Raw genomic sequence first — 22,269 nt, forward strand, 5'->3', positions numbered from 1 at the left:
ATTCAAGAATTATTTGCAATCTTACAACTGCCAAGAGAACTGACCCTGCTTTCAATTACACTGATTGAAAATAAAATTTCTAAAAGTATAAATTTCGATGACCTAATAAATTTGTAGAAGATTGAGTCAGAAAAACTTTATGATTAATCAAGATATCACATTAATAAAGTATTGTTATTTATTTAAAATTATGAAGCCAACATATTATCGCAATTTGTAAGTTTATGTTGTTACTCAGGCAACATTATTATCCCTATTATGTTTTACAAGTAACGGAATGTTTTTAAAGAAAAAACTTTTTACTTTAGTGCTTTTAATAACACTTTTTTCCTCCTTTTTTGAACAAGAAGCCCTGCATTTTCATTTTGCACTGGACCATGCAAATTATGTAGCCAGCCTTGGATATAATATAGTTCAGATTTTTGCCACAAATTTGCTGAGTCCTGTTTAACCAAAGTGGGGCTCATTTTTCTTTAAACATTTTAAGCATATTCATTATATGTTATTTATCCAACAAGTCGGCCTCCTGCATATTTGTTTCTTTGTGTGTTATATAAACTTTGATTAGTGTGTTCCTGTTTAGCCTGTATATATCTCTGACAAACCTATGCATCAGGGTTGAAATCTGCCCCTCCAGTGGGAAGTTACATGTTTCTGTCAGACACCCCAGGATGTTGGTGGGCCATCATATTAATACCTTAGCTTGGGATTTCGCTGATCAGTCAAAACCCATATGATGGCGGATCTGTGTTAAACATTGTCAGGAAATTTGTTTTGCTACCCAGAACCCTAACGGAAAAAGACAAGTTTCTTTATCATTCCCTTTTCATGAGGATTTTTTTCCCAGTCCATATTTTCATAAGGGTGTGGCCTTTCAAACATCCTAATTGCCTCCCCTCCATCCCCTCCTCCCCTCACCCCCCCCCGCCCCCACCGACCTTGCCCTGAGTTCTCTTCCCACCTGATCTAAAACCAGCATTTAGGTGAAGAAGTGTTCAGCAGACGCAGTGATCCTTCACCTTCCGGTTTCAAACATCCACTTAAAGTTAGTCGCTGGTAATCACAGCTACTCTGTGCATTGGAGATAATGTTGATGACATTTTACATGCCTTTTAAAAGTGTTTTGTAGAAGATCATCCTGTCTGAAACAAGGCCAGAAAAGGAAGTTGGGTCTTTGTTTTCTATTATGTAATATGAAAGTGTTGAGTTAAATTAACACGAAATTACAGTTCACTCCTTCAATCTTCCCCTCAGTGTTTGTCGAACATTTACTGTGTGCTTGACACATGGTTCAAGCTGCTAAGGATGTGGAGATGGATAAGACACAGCTCTTGCCCACAGAGAGTTCACAGTTGGGAAGATAGAGACAGAAACACTAAATAAACTGTGGCAATACCATCATAGGCTTATGCACAGGGTAGCATACAGTGTGGGTCAGTGAAGGCTTCCAGCAAGAATTGAACGGTAAGCCCAGTGTGGAAGGATGAGCAGAAGTGAACCTGGTGTTTGGGGGCAGGGGGCTGGGGGAGGGGTGCTGCTAGAGTGGAGAATGTGACTCCTAGAGGGGGGATCATAGTGATGGCTGAAATAAAAACGCACAACCTGAGAGCTGTGAGTTTCGGTTTTATCTGGGGACTTACTGAGGACTGTAGCCCACGAGACAGCCTTTCAGCTAGCTCAGAGAAACTGCTCCAAAGAGGTGGGAGGCAGGTCAGCATATGTGTGATTTTGAAAAAAATGTGCAATCCAGCACACATCTCGGTAGACAGTTGCTGCTAGTCATGAGAAACAGATATCTTAGCTAATGACTGTAGTGCATTTCTAAGTATGGGAAGATGCAAGAAATTGGCTTCATAAAATTTTCTCCTGAAAAACTATCTGAAGGCCTGTTCTGCCAGTCTTCCCAGAGCACAGAGTGTCTCATTCCTGATCTCAGTCCTGAACTCCTTTCAGGGTAAGCTGAAGGTCAGGGACTGCAGTGGCTAATGACTCAATCCTTGTAGAGCCAGATGGTGAGCAACACTCTTCAGTTGGCAATTGCAAAAGGACAGAGGTGAAAAAACAATATGGTGGAAACAAGAGGCGACTGATCCAATGAAACAGCCTTGTTCTAATCAGTTTTTATAAAGGATACTTAATAGATCTATGAAAACAGGAACTATAATTGTCCATTCAGTTCTCCTGATTTAAATGCTTCTTAACATAACCTAAGGAGATTTATTTTAACTTAAGATTTTATTTCTCTAACTTTACTACTTTTTTGAAATTTATATAAACTAAAACTATACCCTGGAATAATATGAGCTTTTAACAGCTCAAGCATAAAAGTGTACAGCAAATTGCAAATCACTTGCAGATATAAGAACAATGTAGTTCTGGTGGAAATTAATCAAATCCCTTCTCTAGGGTATTAGTGAGCCCCTTAGCCAAGCTGTCAAGAGAAATATTTTCGCCCCATTTCCTGTTTCTGTTGTCTCGATACTGTCTCCAATCCAAATTGTATGTGGCTACAATTCTCATTGAATCAAGCTGGTCTGATTGCTTCCCTCATAGAGCACTCAGTCCTCAATTCTCTGCAACTGTTCCAGGTTTCCATCTTAAAATACAGGATTTTGGCTTCAACTGCCCTAAGATTTGCAACAGAACATTTACTGCTTTTGCAACTGTTACTCCTGTTTCTTATATTTTATTGCACAATCCCATACAACATGAAACCTGTAAGAAATGAGGTCCCTCTCAAACTCAAATGGATTCTGTCCTATGACTTTAAGTAGGAAACGCTCCTAGTATTCAGATGAGTTACTCTGTGGCTTTAGGTGACTAGAAAACATTTTCTGAGCTGAGTACTCTCCCCCATTACTCAAATGTCCTTCCTTTAAATGTTTCCTTCCTCCATTATAGATGTTCCATTGGAGAAGGAATTGCTTATCCATCTTGCTGAATTGGCTTGAAATTCTACTGCTTAGCTCTTATTGGGTCACAAATTCACTTTGAAATGGTTAACAGTGGTATATATAAATGCGAAGCACTGTTATTATATGTAAATTACTACCTACTTTGTATAATTCTTTCTTTTCCCTCTTCAAAAAATACATACTGATATTAAAGTTCAATATACACAATTTTTTCTGCAGATTTCTGTGAATAGCTATATGATACTCAAGTTGTCAGGATTCATTTCAACCCAAATGAAATTTCATCAACTTTTCATTTGCTAACAACGTAAGTGCCAAATTACTTTGTGTTTAAAGATTACATGAACTAATTTGCTATAGAATGCGAAACTTTCCACTTTGAGGGTTTTTCTTAATGTCTTTAAAGGGCAGTGTTATGATGTTTGTAGCTTATTTTAAAATACTTCGGTATAGACATTATGATACTGTAAATATGCCATTTAATTTAAGCTTCAGTTCTAAGGACAGTCACTTCCTTTGACTGAAAATCTGCACTCTGGAAAAAACCAATTAGTGTCATATCAGAAAGGCCACATGTGTCTATTAAAAGCACTTCTATTATTCATATCTTGATCAACCCCTGAGACTTTGTTAATTAACACAATACATATCAGATTCTCAGAGTCATTATTTAGATTAATGAATGTTACAATTGGGTGCTTATTAGTGAAATTTAAATATATTTGGGATATATAGATTGGGTGAAATATTTTATTAAATTAAAGTTATTAAACTGTGTACATTAGAAATTGGATAAAATATTTTAATTCACTCAGTCTCTGGTGAATCTAGCAAGCCGACAGGGATAGTGATAGGGATACATTTCTTTTAAATAGTTAAAATCATGACTCTATGATATAAAATGGCATGTATCAAAGATTTTATTTGACTCATTAATTAGTGAGAAAATCAGAAAAGAAGTTGCAATTTGTTCAAAGAAAACCTCAAAGACCAGACAAATATGTAAGTCCATTGGTTATACTGAAATAAATTTTCTTAATGGGTACAAAATTGGCTTCTGCTACTATAGAAAAGGTAAGTCAATTGAACCTGCACTAGAGAGAATGTATTTGCCTGTATATAGACAAGAATTATTTGTATTACTATTCACTTTTCTACAGGTTGACTTAGATCTACAGAACTGTAAAATAGATCAAAGACAATGAAAGGCAGAAACCCCATAGAATCAAATAACCAAAAAAGAGTATGCTCTAAACAACCGAGTTCTCTACTAAAACACCCAGTAATCTTTTGGACTCTCTAAAAGTCTTCCACAATTTTCCTTTCAATAGGCCTATCTCCAACCACTGGTTTACAAGGGTTTCTGGTTGCTGCAAAACAGGTAACGGAAGGCTGCTTCCAAAATACTGTCTAGTTTTCCTTGAGCTAAACTTTCTTGCAAGATATTGGTCAGAGTAACTAAAAGAAGAGAGAACTTGACCGCACTGAACTCAAAGAACAGATTGTATTGTGCTTGCTTGCTCATAAAAGTTTGTTTTAAAATGTCTGTATCTGTGATGAAATTTGTCAGAAGCTTGCTTTCATTATAACCTTGTAGCAGGAATTTGGGGGGAAGAGTAGCCTTTATCAACCTCAAACATTTTGCATTATTGCCTTCACCTACCAAAAACAACCCAAGAGTAGTGCGTATCGAAATTAACTTAGGTAACTTCACAACAGGCAGAAATAGGTACGAGGGTTAGCCTTTTTTTTGTTTTTTGTTTTCCTTTGAGAGAGGGTTACTAATTCTGCTTACCAAGAGTCAGAATTATCCTCTGTAAAAGATTTGGACTGACCTATGATGGGATTTAGCATTGGTGAGGGCCCAATTTGGCTATTTACCCTTTGTTCCTAGTTGTAATGTGGCATGGACATGACCCGCTCAACTTAACGTAAGAGGAGCCAGAAAACACAATTTTCATTCTTTATCCATTCACACCATACCTCCCACCTGCAGCCCCTAGTCTCAGTATCCTTGTCCCAGCCTCCCTTTAGCCACTGTCCTGGGGAGGTGGCAGTGGGAAGAGTTAGAAGGCAGGTGTGGCCCCCTCAGGCTCTATATCTCTGAGCCAATATTCTGTGCTCCTTTTCAGTAAGACTATATCACTGGACTATAAGATTCTTTGGCAGGAACTACATCAAAATGTAAACACACATGACTGTGAGTAAGCTACGTTTCGCTCCTCCAGCTTGGTTCCAGAAGAATTAGAATTTCCATACACCTCCAAATGAACTCTTTAAGGCGGGCCTCAGTTCGAAGGAGGTAAAACAAAGACTTACAACATATGGTTTATCTTTTCAGTAATTACATTTTCAAATGTAATCCTATACACTTTTTCCCCTTAAATAAAGTCTTGTTTAAAACCAAATGTTTCTCTGTTAACACAGAGTAGGCAAATGAGAGTCCACACGCGGATACTGAGATATTCAGTGGTTTCATGGTTTTGAAAAGTTTGAGTTAACATGCTGTACTTGTGGCCTCCTGCAGAATAAGGCTGTGCAAAGGGAAAAGCGGTTAAGCACTATAGGCTTGTGTCTTCCACATGGACAAGGTTTTTCAGGCCACACTCAACTGCAGAATCAGCATTTTTTTTTTTTCAGGGAGGACAGAGCAACCATGCACTAGAATATTTCCCTCGTGTCTACATCAGAATGGCATATTTCTGAATTCCAAGTTGCAAGGAGGAAAACTACCTTCAGATTTTCCTCCTCAGTAAAGGTAGCTTCCACTGAGCTTTTTATATCTCTAAGGTCACTCCAAAGGGAAAAACATGAAGTTTTAGTGGCGACTAGAAAACCAGCTAATAGGACAAACCATACCTATGAATGATCATACTCCAAACATGTTTTCTGCTATTCTGGTGACACTGTGAGGTTACCACACCTTTCCTAATACCTAAGTTTTCTGTTCATCAATCAGACAACATGTTACTTCTTCAGGGAAAATAAAATCCTCTCCACTAAATTAACTTTGTAGAGATCAATAGGACAGGTGTCCTACAGTGAACCAGAGAGATGGGCTGCTGCAGGCTGAGCAGTAGAAAGGCAGATGACATTTACAAGTCAAGAGAGTGTGCTGGGCACTGTGGTTTTGTTTTCTCAGTCTCCATTCAACCCTCTTTCTTCTGCAGAGGCTAGTGAACTGAAATCTACACTTTCCAGACTCCTTAGCAACCGAGGTTGGGGATAAAAATTAGGTTCTCTTGTATCTAAATACATTTAGATGCCTGCATTTGTCTGAGATTTAGAGATAAGTAAAGGAGGCTATTTTCGTGCCAATGTCGTGCTGGCAAACCAGGTCATAGAGATGTAACTCTTAAAAGGCCTTTTTGCTGGCATAGGCAGGAGTCCAGTGTTGGATATCAAGTCTCCTGGGTATCAAGAGGCAGTTACTGTGGCAGCAGAAGGGACCACAGTGGTGTAACAGCAGCCAGCTTCCTGATGCCTTGGCCATAACCATGAATAGTCCTGTGCTGGGCCCTTGACCCCCAGTCCTTCAGTCCTTCCACTAATTTTAAATCGCTTTCTGTCTAAAATAGCCAGAGTGGTTTTGCTTCCTGTGCTCCGCTCTGACTAGTATGGAGAAGACCTGTGGTCATTAGGAAATGATCAACCACAGACACTTAGGAGCTGGAGTCTCTATATTTATAAGTTTTAGAATTAGAAAGGAGTTTACATAGCCTCCATCCCATCCAACTCTGCTCATTTTCAAGGTGAGAAACTAAGACTTTAGAGAGGTTGTATGGCGTGATTAAAAGATTTGGGGCAATGTAGTACAAAAGACAAAACAGAGAGCAGGGAGTAAAGCATATCTGAGTTTGAATCCTAGAGCTGCCACCGGTAAGCCATGGGACCTTAACTTCTCTGAGCCTCAGTTTCCTTGTCTGTAAAGCGGGGGTAATCAGGAACATGGTGGGCACTCAATAACCTTAGATTCTTCGCCTTCTTTTGTTCCTTTATTCATTGTCATGTGATGTGGCAGTAACTGCTTAGAATACAGGTTTCCTCATCACTAGAAATACTAAGATGAAAAGCAAGCTCTAACAATGGGCTCATGTCCTAGCACACTTTTAGTCTGTGGACAAAGGCAGAGCAGTGAAAACAGGCAGAACAGGTAGCAACGCTGAGATGAGAAGAGCTACCCATCAGGAAGGAACGGTGGGAGATGAGGAAGAAAACAAGTTGAGATCTGGAAATGTTGTCTGTTGGAGTAAAAAAAATAAAATAAAATAAACGAAATAAAGGGCTCTACTAGAAAAGGCCTGTGTTAGTCAACTCAGGCTGCCATGTCAAATACCACAGACTGAGTGGCTTAAACAACAGAAGGAACTATGTTCGTTCTATGTTCTCATGGTTCTGGTGGCTGGAAGTCGCAGATCAAGGTGCCAGCCAATTTGGTTCCTGGTGCGAGTTCTCTTTCTGTCTTACAGGAAGGAATGGCCTTCTCGCCATTTCCTCACAGGGCCTTTCTTTTGCGCACGTGCCTGCAGAGACAGAGAGCTCTGGTGTCTCATCTTCTTCTTATACGAACACCAGTTCTATCGGATTAGGGTCCCCCCTTAGAACCTCAATTAACTCAATTTCACAAAGTTCCTACCTCCAAATGAAGCCACACTGGGGGCTGGGCCTTCAACACATGAATTTGAGGGACGCAATTCAGTCTGTAACAAGACCCAGGCGACCTGATAACAGAAACCAAAGCAGATGACATAATTCATGAGGGAGACGGGTGTTCATGATCCAAACTGGATCCAGCAGCTGGTGTTGGGGACTACGGCCTGCTGTGCCATACTAGGGGATAGATCTGAATTCTCCAGGCAGGTAGTGAAGAGCAAACACACTTCCCAGAGTTGGAGTAGTACAAAAGCAGAAAGCAAGTCAGACCAGATGTAAGCCTCCTTTTACGTTCTATCCAATCATGCTAAGACAACAGGATCCACCAGTAAGCACATACTGTACCTAACAGAGCCTTAGCAGCAACCTCTTTACCTGTTAGGTTCTAAAGATGGTACTTGGAGCTACTGAAGTGATAGCATAAGCTTTAGTCTCCTCTGGTTGTTTTGTGTTGACCTACACTCATAGATACGTAGCTCACGTGGCCCTTAAACCATAGATCATATGGTTTGAGACTCTCGTTCTATGCCCTGTGGAAGTCCCAGTGCATCTAGAGATTTTTGCAGATTCCCAGGGATATATGTTCACCTAGTCATCTCTTTTTCTAGGCATGTTTTGGTGCTTCTCTTTCATATAACATCGAAACAGATATAAACATTTAAGTTTCTCCATTTCCACACAAACTTCCATGAGCCTAAGTAGGCTCTACTGAAATTTGAGGGTCATGGCAAAGAGCTTAGGCAACAGTCACATTGCCTTCTGCCACCTCTCCAACTCACCTTGCGCTCCTTCTCTGAGCCCCTACACCCCAGCTGTTATGCAGAATGGTTCAGCTCTCCTTAGCAACTTCTCCCAAACCTGTGTGTCCAAACCCACACACATGTTGGCTTTGGATGCCAACACAAACATATCCAAGATAGATTAAGGAGTTTACTTAAAAACATAAAATCTAATAAAAAGTAAAACTGTAAAAGAAATAAACAAACCAACATTTATAAACAAAACAGGCTCAGACAGAGAAAGACAAATATCATACACTATCGCTTACATGTGGAATTTAAAGAAGTGGCACAAATGAACCTTTGTACAAAACGGGAGTTGAGTCGCAGATTTAGAAAACAAACCTGTGGTTACCAGCGGGGAAAGGATGCAGGGGAGGGATAAATTGGGAGATTGGGATTGACATATACACACTACTATATATAGAATACATAATTAATAAGAACCTACTGAATAGCACAGGGAACTCAATTCAGTACTTTGTAATGACCTATATGGGAACAGAATCTTTAAAAACAAGTGGATATATGGAATGTATAACTGACTCACTTTGCTGTACAGCAGAAACTAACCTGACATTGTAAATCAACTATACTCCAATAAATTTTTTTTTAAAAAAAAAGCAGGCTGGTTCTCTTAGGGAAAATGAAACACTTCTCAACCTGGGTTGGTTCAGCCTAATGGTGCAAAAAAAAAGTGGAGGTGGAATTAATTCAACTATCTTAGCAATCAAGAGGAAAAGAAATCAATTATGCGAAAAGAGAACCATTTTCATCAGTGCAGTAAAGTCGTCATTAAATAATGTCACTGAAAATAGCTCTGATGTGTTTCTCCTTCAACCTTTCCCTATCTCTTTTCTTTTTACTTATTCATTTATTCAACACGTATTTCTTGTGCATCTACTGTGCATCAGGGACTGTTTTAAACACTGTAGGTATAGCAGTGAGTAAAAGAGGGGCCCTGCCCTCATGGAGTAACATCTGGTAGAGGAGAGAGATAATAAGCATGAAACAAATGCATAAAATAAGGTCACATAATGGTCGGTACTAGAAAGAAAATAAAGCAGGGTAACAGAACAGAGAGTAACTGGGAGAAGTTGGGTCAAGTTGATAAGATAGACAGGGAAGGCTCTCCAAAGAAGACCCTATTGAACAATGACCTTCTTAGTTAGCAAGAAAAAGACACGGAGAAGAGAATTCCAAAGGTGGGAAGAGCAGAGGGTGTGAGGAACAGCAAAGAGGCCAGTGGAAGGTGAGGAGAAGGGAAGAAGGGAGGTGATGGTAGGCGACATCAGAGACAAACAGGGCCCAGATCACCAAGACTCTTGTGAGTCATGATAAGGAATGTGGATTTCATTACCATCAACACTATTATATTCCAACCATTTGTTAAATATTTTTTGACAGAACTAGAAGTAGGTAGACCTACTTCTTTCTTTTCGTTTTTTTCTTAATTAGCTGGAATACAGGGCTTCAGTAATAATGTATAACATTCTAATTAAGTAGAAACTTAAAAATATTAAAAGCCTTAAAGCCCATACACACACTCACGCACACACTGAAGGGGGTTAGCCTCTGTCTCATGGGTTTTTACACATAGAAGATGCACAGCATGCTATCAGGAACCTGCCTTGCCCATTGCCATCTGCTCCTGCAAAATCTACTTGCATAAACAAGAAAATAAGTCCTTGCAGTATTATATCCCTGGCTCCTAATTTCAGACCACGGATGAAGTTAAGCACTTCGAAGACTTTGAGTTTCTTCGTCATTTAAAATCAGTAGAAGAACATTCCAGATTTTTCTTTTTTGCTAGGTTCTTGGGATGGCTCTGAAGAGAGTACACATGATTTTTTGGAAACTGTAATCCTTTCCAGCCCCTAGAGATGGGGAGGAAGAGTCAACTGGGTGCCAGAAAAGTGAGCTGAAACAAATTATGTAGTGGGCCTAATAGAAAACCCACCATGTGATGAAATATTCTCTCTCTCTTTTTTAATTTATGAAAAGTACTCCCTTGCATGTTCCACACCCATCTCGCTTGGGACCTCCCAATTTAACTGCATCACTGAAGAATTAACTTTTTTCTCCAGAGCCAAGGCTATTAAGACAGCAAGACAAAGATCAGCATCACTATTCCATTGGTTCAGATGGATTCCCCTTAGGGATTCCCTTCCTCCTTATCCCAATGTGATTCTAAATAATACTCGTCCACCCCAATTTTAAAATACAGTGATCTTATCCATTTACCTAGAAGTTAGAGGTACAGAGCAATAGCTAAAGTGAAGCCACCAGCTCACAGACGAAATCTTTTTAGGAACCTTCCCCAAGTTCTACTAAACAGAATAGTGTCTAATCCCACGGTCAGGGTATGGTTTCAAGTAATGTGGGAAAACCAACCTACTGTGGGATTGTAGCCAATCCCTTCGTCTCTCTGGATCTTGGTTTGTCCACATATAAGAAAATAACTAAATAAGAGAAGGAAAAAAGCAATATGAACTAAAATGCTCATTGAAACATGAAATATAAAGGTGAAACATTAGAAACAATGTAACTTCCAAAATGCTAAAATCATAACAATAGTTTACAGGATTTTGTTACTAATAAAAACAACTAGAATTTGTAGAGCATATTACTTTATAAAACGTTTGCAAGTGCACTGCCTGATTTGTAAGCGGCCTAACAAACAACAGAACAATTTATGATTTTATTTATTTACATTTCACAGATGAGGAAACTAAGGCTCAAATAGGTTAAATGATTTGTTTCAGATTACACAGGTAGTATGTGACAGAGCACGAATTCAAACCCAGCATGGAGTTTGGATCCAAGCAAGTTTGGCTTTGAATATTACCTCTGCCGTCTTCTATCGCTATATCTTTCGAAGGTTGTTCATCAGTATAGGCCTCAGTTTTCCTATCAGCAAAACAGGGTTGTGGGTGTGTGTTCAAACAGGAGAACATACGTATAATGCAGTGCCTAGCATTGTTATCATAAATCCTACTTCTCTTTCCCTTCTCTTTTAGTTGGTCATCCCATAGCCTTTCTACTGACTAACCAGGCCACCTCTACCATCACTGGACCTAGTTACCATGGAATTCTATTCTCCTTATCTGCCCAGTCTGGGGCAGTATATTTTCTAACAGGCCACCAACTTCATTAGTATCCCCTGGCCCAGAGCCACCCATACCCACCAGACAGAAAGAGAAAATGACCTTTCCCCTGGCATCAGCATCTACCAGTCCTGTTCCTTCAGACTCTGACTTCTGAATTTCTGCTTGCCTCTTTAAATCTACGGCACTTGTTGGCTCCTTAGTTGAGTTCCCTAGTGTCAGAAAACAACAGTGAAAATCTTCATGTTTCTGCATGTTCAAGCTTTTTGAGTAATCTGGGTTAAAGGATGAGTGAATAGCAAACAAGACTTGGAAGTTAAAGATAATACATTACTCAGGAGAGATTTACAGATTTATCTACCCTGGAGCTATTTGTTCACATTCCAAAGGGTTGTAACACCCTTGGGACCTTTCCCTTCTCTCCTCAGAGAAGATTTGTTTACATTAAAGAGCAAAAGTTTCTGTCCTTCTCTCAGGAGGGAATAAAGACACCTGTACAATTGCTCCTATATGAGCTCCAAGATTCATAATTTCAAGGTTCCTCTCCTGCACTCTAGTCACCCTCTCCCTCCATACATGCATGTGATGACTGCTTTTATCGTATCACCCTGAGGAGGAGATGGGGCATAAGTAAATAAATCAGTCTGCCTCTGATACAGAAACCTTGTGTTTACCGTAAGGATAAAAATAAATAAAATATAAAACATTATCTCCTTGGCTTGATTCCTTATCCATAGAAGCCTGAAATATCTTACAGCCTCCTTCCCGCTTGGTTGAACCTGAGTCATTATCATTTACAGAGTCACCTCGAATGAATGCACAGGAAACATTCATTTGATTATCAGTTCCAACCCTAATCAGGTAGAATTTAGTGGAAAGGAGAAATCTGCCTATCTTGAGCACCAGACTTAAGACCCTACACTGAACCCTAAATGTCCTTTAGGGAGGATGGGGAAAATATAAGTCAGAGGAAATGAAAAGGTGAAAGAGACACACCCAATTCACCAGTTACTATAAATATAATATCACAACATAGTACTTAACTATTTCAACTTAAGAATGCAAAATGATCTCTCAGTTGTCCATTCCCAAGACAGACTTTAGATTTCTTTCTGGGGCCCTTCAGAGAAATCCTTGATTGTCCTTTTGTATAAAGCCTAGAGGGATCCTGCTACTCAGCTCTATTACTGCTCCCCCATCCGAAGCACAGCCTGCTGCTCTGCTGGTGTCTCTTTGCACCCCACCCTCTTGTCCCACCTCTTCCTGCTCTATCCAATCAGTTCAGCATTTGACAAAAGTGAAAACGTGGAAAGCCTGGTTTCTCTTATCATCTCAAAGGTAGATTTATTCCATGGCTTTGGACTAGTCATTCAACCATTCTGATCTCTTTTAAAACATAAGTAGCTAGCGTGGATTGTCAGCACATAGCTCTCCATGTTTCCAGGGATAGCATTCAGTAAATTATAAAAACCCTCTGGAACTGTTAGTTTATCCAAAGCAGGCAAATTCCAACCTTGGAGAGGTTAATCCCTTCATAAAATAGCATAAAAATACTTCAACACTAAGTTTCAGGAGGATGGAATCTGACTCTAGGTAGATTGTTCTGTCCTAAACCTCAGCCCATGTCGTGAGCCAAAAAGCCTTAATAATTAAATGCATTTGGATAATACAGTGGCAAAACCAGCTTCCTGAAGGAGGGAAATTATATCTGCCCCCGATGGCTTTATTCTGTTTGCATGATGGCATGAAAACTACCATGCCAAAGTTATTTCATGAGGTAATTGACCAGTATGGCAATATATCAGCCTCACTATTTTTCATTTTCTGGGGAGCAGCAGAAAAGATCAGTGCCCTACCATTTTGAGGCATTAACAGGACTGAAAATATCAATCAATCGAATTTACTGGAAGAGGCTTTTGGATGATAAGGACAATCATTTCTGCCCATGACATTAAGCAGTTTCATTACAGTGAGAAAGGCTGATTGTTTCTATCTTATCTGATTTTGTCATAGTTGTAGAGTTGGCTTCTGCTAGGGGTCGGGTATCCTGGGAAACTGACCTCTTTGCTCTGGGGCTGTTAAATCACAGAAGTCTGTGGGTCTCACCCAGCTCACTTTGAGGGAACATCAAGGCAGTTCTACTCTTTACTGGGTGAGAAATTATGTGAAAAGCTTACACCCAAATTAATAATGAGCATGGTCTCTGTTCTGTAATGCATACATCTACAGAATCCTACAGCCAGCTTCAGTGATTAGGCCAGCTTTGATTTTAAATTAGACAGCACCAAGCTAATCTCATTTCCTTATATCCATCTAGGAAGAGTGGGTTGTGTTTAAGCCCAGTCCAAGACTATTTTATCGGCTGTTTTATAAGCCTAGCATTCCCTTCCCACCCAGAATGGCCAGTTAATATACCAGGGCTAAATGTTTGGAGAATTACTCTACCATATGGAAGTAGCAAATGAAGAACATAAAAAGCAGAAAGATCTATGCCCTGGTGGATAGTGGTCTCAAATTCACTCATTATTCATATGAAAGTAAGAAACCCAGGGAACAGGAGAAGGTCAGTGGGGTCCATGGAGGCCATTCCTTTCCAATATACTCTTTTCTCCTTGGGCAGCATCTAATTGCTTCTGTTCTGCTTACACTCGGGCCTGGAATTCTATTCCAAATACTTGCTATTTTCAGAAAGAAAAAAAAAGTTCCTGGTGTCTGTTCTGTATATAAATTGCTGAGTTTCAAATATTATTCAAGTTGCTGGCAGACAAGGTCCTGAGCAGAAGTGGGTTTCAGGGCAGGCTTACGTTGTCTCCCAGGGGGTCCCTTCCCTCTTGGAGAGAGAGAAAGAGCTACTTTTAACCCCAAAGTTTGTTTATCATTTTCCATTGGATGGAGGTATACTTCTGGAAAATGGCAAGGCATAGGGGGAAATCAAGTGGGATAGACATTTTTTTAAAAGAAATCATGCTCTCTGGTTCTCAGGAGAATAGAAGAGTGAAAAATGCCTAGGCGTCACCTCCTTCCCAGCCATTAAAGCATTTCTTTTCTTTTTCTTTTCTCCCTTCCTTTCCCTTGTTTTGTTTTTGTTTTTGTTTAATATACAGAGCCCACCAGAATAAAGGTACCTTATCTGGGAAGTCATTATTTTACTCTGGTCTTCTTTGTTCCAAGGAGATTTCCAGTGTCTTCAGAACAGCTACTGGTCCTAGCTAGCATATACCCTCAGAGGTATGGGAAGCTGCCCCAACTTTTTGGCAACAAAATCCTCAGTGCCCAGGGACAGCCAAATCAACAGCTGCTAAAACTGGGGAAATGAGAAGAATAAAACTTTTGCTCACCCTCAAGTAACTTGTAGCCTTGCCAAGAAGATAATATCCATGCATATCAAACAATTAATTAAAAATACATGACAAGATTCCAAATATATGTGTTAGCATACGGTATTTGTTTTTCTCTTTCTGACTTACTTCACTTTGTATGACAGACTCTAGGTCCATCCACCTCACTACAAATCGCTCAATTTCATTTCTTTTTATGGCTGAGTAATATTCCATTGTATATATGTGCCACATCTTCTTTATCCATTCATCTGTCGATGGACACTTAGGGGCAGGACAGGAATAAAGATGCAGATGTAGAGAATGGACTTGAGGACACGGGGAGGGGGAAGGGTAAGCTGGGACGAAGTGAGAGAGTGGCATGGACATACATACACTACCAAGTGTAAAATAGATAGCTAGTGGGAAGCAGCCACATAGCACAGGAAGATCAGCTCGGTGCTTCGTGACCACCTAGCGGGTGGGATAGGAAGGGTGGGAGGGAGACACAAGAGGGAGGAGATACGGGGATATATGTATATGCATAGCTGATTCACTTTGTTACAAAGCAGAAACTAACACATCATTGTAATGCAATTATACTCCAATAAAGATGTTAAAAAAAATACATGACAGTATATTGAGAGTATGTGAAGAAGCTCTGAACTCACTACATTTAAGACCTAGTGCTGGGCCAGTCTAAGCCTAGGTTCTGAAGTTCTACAACCAACAACTAGGAAATTTTATAGGGGCTCTTCCCTGCTACACTTAAGGATTTTCATAGCAATACGTTAGTCCTCAAAAGATGGGTAAGAGCCATACATTCTTTGTTCAATAAAATTCCTAATACTCTGGGGTTCATAATTTTCTTTGTCTAACTCCTAAGATTCCTTGGGGGCTTCATATCCTGGTATACGCAAGGCAATTATATTATCAGACAAAACGATCTCTCCTTTTTTAAAATTTCAAATCAGCAAGTAATGAAGTGATGCATTTGGGCTGGAATTCTCTCGTTCCTGGGACTGAACATTAATCATCCAATGAGCTGGTCTGTTCTTCCTCAAATCAAGGTTTGGTCCATCTAAAGCACTATTCTCACACATGAGAGCTGGACAAATTTGACCACCATGGGCTGCCTGCAAAACAAGATGTAGTTTTCAAAGAGTGCTATTCATGACCTCACAAATTCTATAGTATGTCTGCCTTGGGTTTGTTAGTACAGTGAAATTTTGATGGATTTTTAAATATATAAAAATAACTGTAGTAAAAAGTCTGTGTAGCTTTCACCCACACACGAACTGAAGAAACTCACAGGCACAAGTGCTATGAACACAAACACACCCAACTGGCTTTGTTTGGTGAGGTGATGATTTCACTCTTGGAAGCTCTGCTACTCTTGGATATGCTTTATTATTTCCTTCTAATATAAAAATTTTACATGCAAAAAGGTAAGGCAGAATGGCTTCTCATTGACTTATGCTTCTATAATTATGGGAAAAACAAAAAAGGGAAGCAGCTTAGATTAGAAATAAAACATATAAACCTCAATGAAAGCAAAGTACGGAGACATGAATTTTCTAGTGAATTTTATCACAATAGCCCTGCACACAAATGCCAAGTATATCTGTTGATCCCATGATGTCAGAGAGTCAAGACACAAAAAGCAAGACAGGTAAAAGGAACTTAAAAGTAACAAGAAGAAATAGGAAAATTGAGGAAGGTGAGAAATAAGAAAGTTCTCCTAATGTTGAGGAGTTAACAGTTTCCTAAATTCAGGCCACTATTACCCATGCCTTGGGTTTGGGGAGAGGGATGAGTTGTATGAATTATCTGAACTACCAAGACCTTGTGGCTCATTCAGAAAAGAAAACAAACAAACACACAAAAAAGCTTGTTATCTCTAACTTGTTAGCACTGGAGGAACCTTAGAGAAATTACGACTCAGAAGAAAAGTGGTGTTCAAAGATCTCTCAGCTGATCAGTAGAAGAGGGGGTCTAAATTCCAGATCTATTCCCTAACCCATTTTTATTTCCACTAAAATTCTTTCTTGACTTTTGGTGAGCACTTATAATCTCCCATCTTTTTGTGTACCCATCCCCGTCATCCTCCAATCTGCCACCCACCATCCGCCCCCCTGGCCTTCACACACACACACACACACACTTGCACATCTGCTATATGCTTGTGAAATATGAGTTCTTCCTCAGTTAGGATGGGTTGGCAAGAACTAACACGGAATATATTTTGACAACCCAATGCTTGCAAACTGAACACAAATACCATGTAAATGACCATATGGCACTCCCAGCTACTACATATGCCTGAATGTAACCTTTGGGAAACTCCTGATGGAATTTACCAGTTTTCTTCTCTCTTCTGTAGGGAAGCAAGAAGCCCTGGGGCTGGAGGCACTTCCCAGTAGGTTCATGTGTTGAAACAATCTTGCTGTTGTCCCAGTGACTGGAAAATAGCCATTTGTTTTGTGAAAATGTGGGGGTTCAGTAGACTTCCTCCAAACCATGTAACAGATACCTAAACTCTTGGATTCCAACACTTCACCTAGTGGGCACTGTTATGCCCCACCCATGTCCCTACCTCTGATCCCATCACCCTACACACACTCCACTCCTTGTTTCCACAGGGAACAAGGGATTTTGCAGTAAGTGAGTGGGATTTTGCTTCAAGACAAATCCCACTCACTTACTGCAAAAGATCAAAGTGAAATGGTAAAAAATCCCTTTATTGTAAATTTTTTAAAAGGGGCTTACATGATGCAGTGTGTGCATCTTCATATGAACAGTGCTGTCACTGGCAAGCCATGAGAGGAACTTGAGGTTTGAGATGTTTTCTTAGTGATAAGGATGCATTGGACAATTGAAACTGGATGGGTAGCATGGTGGGGGCCAGGTGGAATGGTGTCTATCCTTAGAATATTTCATAATAGAAGAGCAAAAAGCAAACCTAGGATTATAAAGACATTCATGACTGCTTTATAGAAGGGGAAACTTCAGTTTGAGACAAAGAAGGACTTTCTAATGAAATAGATTATTATATGCTGTTATTTCAGTGGAGGTTGAATGACCATCTGTTCGGATATTCCTGGCAGGAATTCTTCTGAGAAATGATGAGCCAGAGACTCTGAATCTCTCCCTACTCTCCATACCTGTGACTATGGAAATCCTTCTGATGTTTGGTTGAGAACAGGACAACATTATATGCATTTGGAAAGAACCAGACTAACTGATTGGCCTAGGAATTAAAAATGGACTCATTAGCAGAATGTTCCAGCCAACTATGGAGTGATTCTATAGCTCACAGTGAACAATGTAGTTAATAAAACCTTCAGAGGCCTTCTATAATGAGTAGATAAGAATATTTTATAAATATCACACCAGAAATGTATTTGACTTTTCCAGTACATGTGCATACTTCAAAAGCTTATTCCCTTAGGTCATACAAATAGCAACTTTTAACAAAAAATTTGGGAAACAATAGTCCTTACTTCATAGAGGCTGTGAGGTTTAAACAAAGTCATGTGTAAAAACCACAGGACAGATCCCCTAGCAGAGTTAGTAAATAATAAATATTAAATATTAACTGCTTATCTTATTTACAATCAGATTTGATTTTCTCAATAAGCTGTTTCTTGGTCGATGGTGCTTACGTTGATAACACACACTAGGTCAGAAGTAGCCCAATCCCAGATTTCCAGAGTTGCACTATGTGGTCTTCATTATACTGAGGAACCTTCATACTGGACACAGTATCATGTAGATATTGGATGCTTGGGTATGCGGCATGTTAGTATGTGTCTCTTGGTGTGACCCAGTGGGTATAAACTAAAACAGATTCTCAAAAGGCTCCATTTTTCTAAGAAAGTAAATAAAATCAGAGCAAGGTGGAATCAAAGGGACAAATAGAAAGAATTGGGTCAAGAGAGACTTCATACACAGATTTTCTTGTGTGACTAATTTAGTGGGCTAGTGTTGCCTTGCAACTTGTGGTGTTTTCCAGCTGGCTCGGAGGAGTAGAGAATTTAGGGCCAAACATTTGGTGAGTTTCCTAATGAAAGAAATTAAACAATAGCTGCTCTGGCTTTTTGTAAGCAAAGATGTGTTATAGTTGAACTCCAGAAAGAGAAACAGCTCTCACTCCATTCCATATTCATGGATCTCTATAGGGTCAGACCAAGGTGAACACACCGAAAGGTCCACGTGACTGCTCTTTCTCTTCACCAGGCCAGAACAAAAGCATCAACATACACTGAGAGGGACTCTTAAAAAGTGACCTCTGAAAAGCAAGCTCTAGACACTTTTTACCCACAAAGCAAAGGTACAAATTGCCCAGAGGCAAATGGGTAAATGGCCAGCTAACTCCCATCCAGAACACAAGACCAAAGAACTGGAAAGCTTACGTACTTAGAGGACTCTGGAACCAACTCAGACTCATTGGATGATACCACCCAATTTAGGATCAACACCCTTAACTGACAATCTAGCAGAGTTCTCCATTCCAGGGGCCAGCCTTGCAGTGACCGCCTGAGTTTCCTCAGCTAAAGTCTGCACAAAGAAAACTGAAAAGATGAGGTTCTATCTTTGCCTGTTCCTGGACATCAGTTCTTACTGGATGTCTGGGACATCCAATTGAGGTATTCTTAGACACAGAAGAGTTAAAATGGTCTTTGGCTATGTCCACTTCACAGGTCATGAATTCCACTTTACCCAGAACGAAACAAAAAGAAAAGAAAAGAAAAAACTGCCCACAGCACACACGATGATTCTTCTTTCAGTGTAAATGATCCAAATTGAAACCACAGAGCAGATGGCATTCTTTTAGTGGCATACCCTATGACTAGGATACTGACAGTTCCTTGGAGTCTTGACATTTTAATGTAATGATGAAATGGGGTGTGCAGTAAGCAGAGGTCTAAGATGGCCCCCCAAGGTTCCTGTCCCTCAGTATACATATTCAGTGTACTATAATCCCTTTCTGTGAGAGTGGGCAGGACCTGTGACTAGGAAGTGATAATCACTCCAATGATTAAATGACATTCTGTGAGATTCCACTGTAAGACTAGAGGGAGATTCTCCAGTTGGCTTTGAAGAAGTTCACTGCCTTGAACTAAGAAAGACTTATGGCTAGGACCTGCAGGTGGCTTCTAGTTGCTGACAACCACCTTCAGCTGACAGCAAGCAAGAAAAATGGGACCTGATTTCCTATATCCACAAGGAAAAGGATTCTGCCAACAACATGAATGAGCTTGGAAAGGAACTCCAAGGTCCAAAGAGAACACAGCTCAGTTGACAGCTTGAATTCAGCCTTATGAGACCCTAAGCAGAGGACTCAGTTAAACCATATGTAGACTTCTGACCCAACTATGAGATAATAAACATATGTCATTTTAAGCTTCTCAGTTTGTGGCCATTCATTATATAGCAATGGAAAATGAATACATTGCCCCAGCTGAGTGGCCCTATGTCCTCATTTACCAACTGTGTGGCCTCGAGCAGGTTAAATAACTCTCTGAGCCTCCACTTTGTCATCTCCAAAATGTGAATTACAAACATATCGGCTCAATTGCTTGCATATGTTGGAAGAGAGAATGAAAGAGAGATATTATTTAGGAAAGATGTTATTTTGAAAATTGTAAAGCACTAATCAAATAGTTGGTAATATTCAGTGAAAATCTTTGAAGTCTGTGGAAATTCAAAGGTCGTTTATGGGCTGAAGACAGGACTTTAAACTCTGGCTCCAGGCTTTCAAACAAGGGTAGGATTATGAGAACCCCGGCTCCCATGACCTGTCTCCAAAGCAAATGCCAGAGGAGGCTTGGGTTCCTCCAGCAAAAGGTGTAAACATGGGGAAACTCCCTCTTTCATGGAAACTGGCAAAGCCTCACCCTGCAAATGATCTAGTTATTCTTGACAATACACATTACTGTGTCAAGCGCCAGGTAGGCACTGTGGATAAAGAGGCAGACATGACCCAGTGTCTCTGCTTAAGCCAGTTAAAGCGCTTAGGAAGACACAGATAAGAGATGAGCAAATAATAACGGCATGAAAATGTTATACTGGGTGGTAGGTAAACCATTGAGAAGGGGAGAGTATAGAAGATGAGCGCTCACTCTTCACGGGGATGTGCAGGGAGGTGCCCCAGAGGAAGGCAGGCTTGAGTTGATTAGTAAAGGACAATTAAGGGTAATTAAATAGACGAGATGGACAGGGGACTGAGGAAGAGGCATTTTAGGGGAAATGGTTAAATTAAAGACATAAGGGTTCAAGGACATGACCCTTTGAAAGACAAGCCCCTTAGTGCCATCTGGCTTCATAAATGAGAACATGAAGTTACATGACCAAATTTGACTTGAGAGTTGGGAAAAGACCATGAAGGATCTTGCACTCTTTGCTGAAGAGTCTCATATTCATTCTGAAGATGATAAGAAGTCCTTGATGACTTTTAAACAGATTGACCTTTTCAACTTGGACAGCAGTGTGGATAATGGATGTGAAAGAGGAAAGGCTCCCCTTTGAAGGTAATTTGAGTGTCCAGGTAAGAAAAGATCAAGATGTCAGTGCAGATGAAAAAAAGGATGAATTTAAGAGCCAACAAGAAAGGAGTACAAGAAGGACTCAGTTGGCCAGGGTGAATCTAAGAGAAAAAGAGGTCATAGTTGAATCTGAGGTTTCTTTACCGGATGCGTATTTGAAAGATTCATGAGTACTCCAGCTTTCGGCCTTCTAGAAGGGAGAGAATTTAGGTAAGGACTTCAGGAGTGTCTCAAAGCTTGTCAGGAAGTAGGAGGAGAAATTATTAATACAGGCAGCCACTTAATTTACGTCCTAGATCCACTGAGGCAAAACTTTACCAGAAATTTTCCCTCACCAAGAAGAGTGGTTAGGGCAATACAAGGCCTTTCTAGAACTAGAATAAGGCAGTGTCCTTATGTGTCTCCGATACCATGAATGTCTGGGCAGCTAGATATTCAGTAAGTTCATCATGGGTCAGTTTCTTGATGGGTGTGTCCTCATCGTGGTACAAGTTAACTGTAAGCATTTAGAAGGCAGAATCAAGAACCTGTTGACCGATTGGTTTATTGGCCTAGGAATTTAAGGTAATCGTGGTTTAGCTCAACACATCTGCACTCTTTTGAAAGGAATTACAAAGTGTCTCAGATAACAAAAGAAATTTTAGCCTCAAAAGTTACTCTTCAAAAAAAAAAAAAAAAAAAAAGAAAAGTTACTCTTCAGTAAAGGAGTAGGGAGGGCTCAGAAGGATTGTCAACATTGTTTTTAATTCAGTTTTTAGAACCACGTCATTCAAAATGATGTTTTCAATTATTCCTGCTTTTAAATTGAATTCTGCCCGAAAATAAATACCCTCTACCACTTTTAGTGCAAACACCCTGTAAAAAGCACTGAGAATGTGGAATCGATTTTTAGGTTGTGCACGAGACCTTGTACTCGCCAAATCACACCACTCCTTTTAAAACATATCTCA

The sequence above is a fragment of the Delphinapterus leucas genome, chromosome 1, assembly GCF_059928025.1.
Source record: "Delphinapterus leucas isolate spDelLeu-1000000601 "Yukka" chromosome 1, BTC_Dleu_Yukka2, whole genome shotgun sequence".
Taxonomy (NCBI): Eukaryota; Metazoa; Chordata; class Mammalia; order Artiodactyla; family Monodontidae; genus Delphinapterus; species Delphinapterus leucas.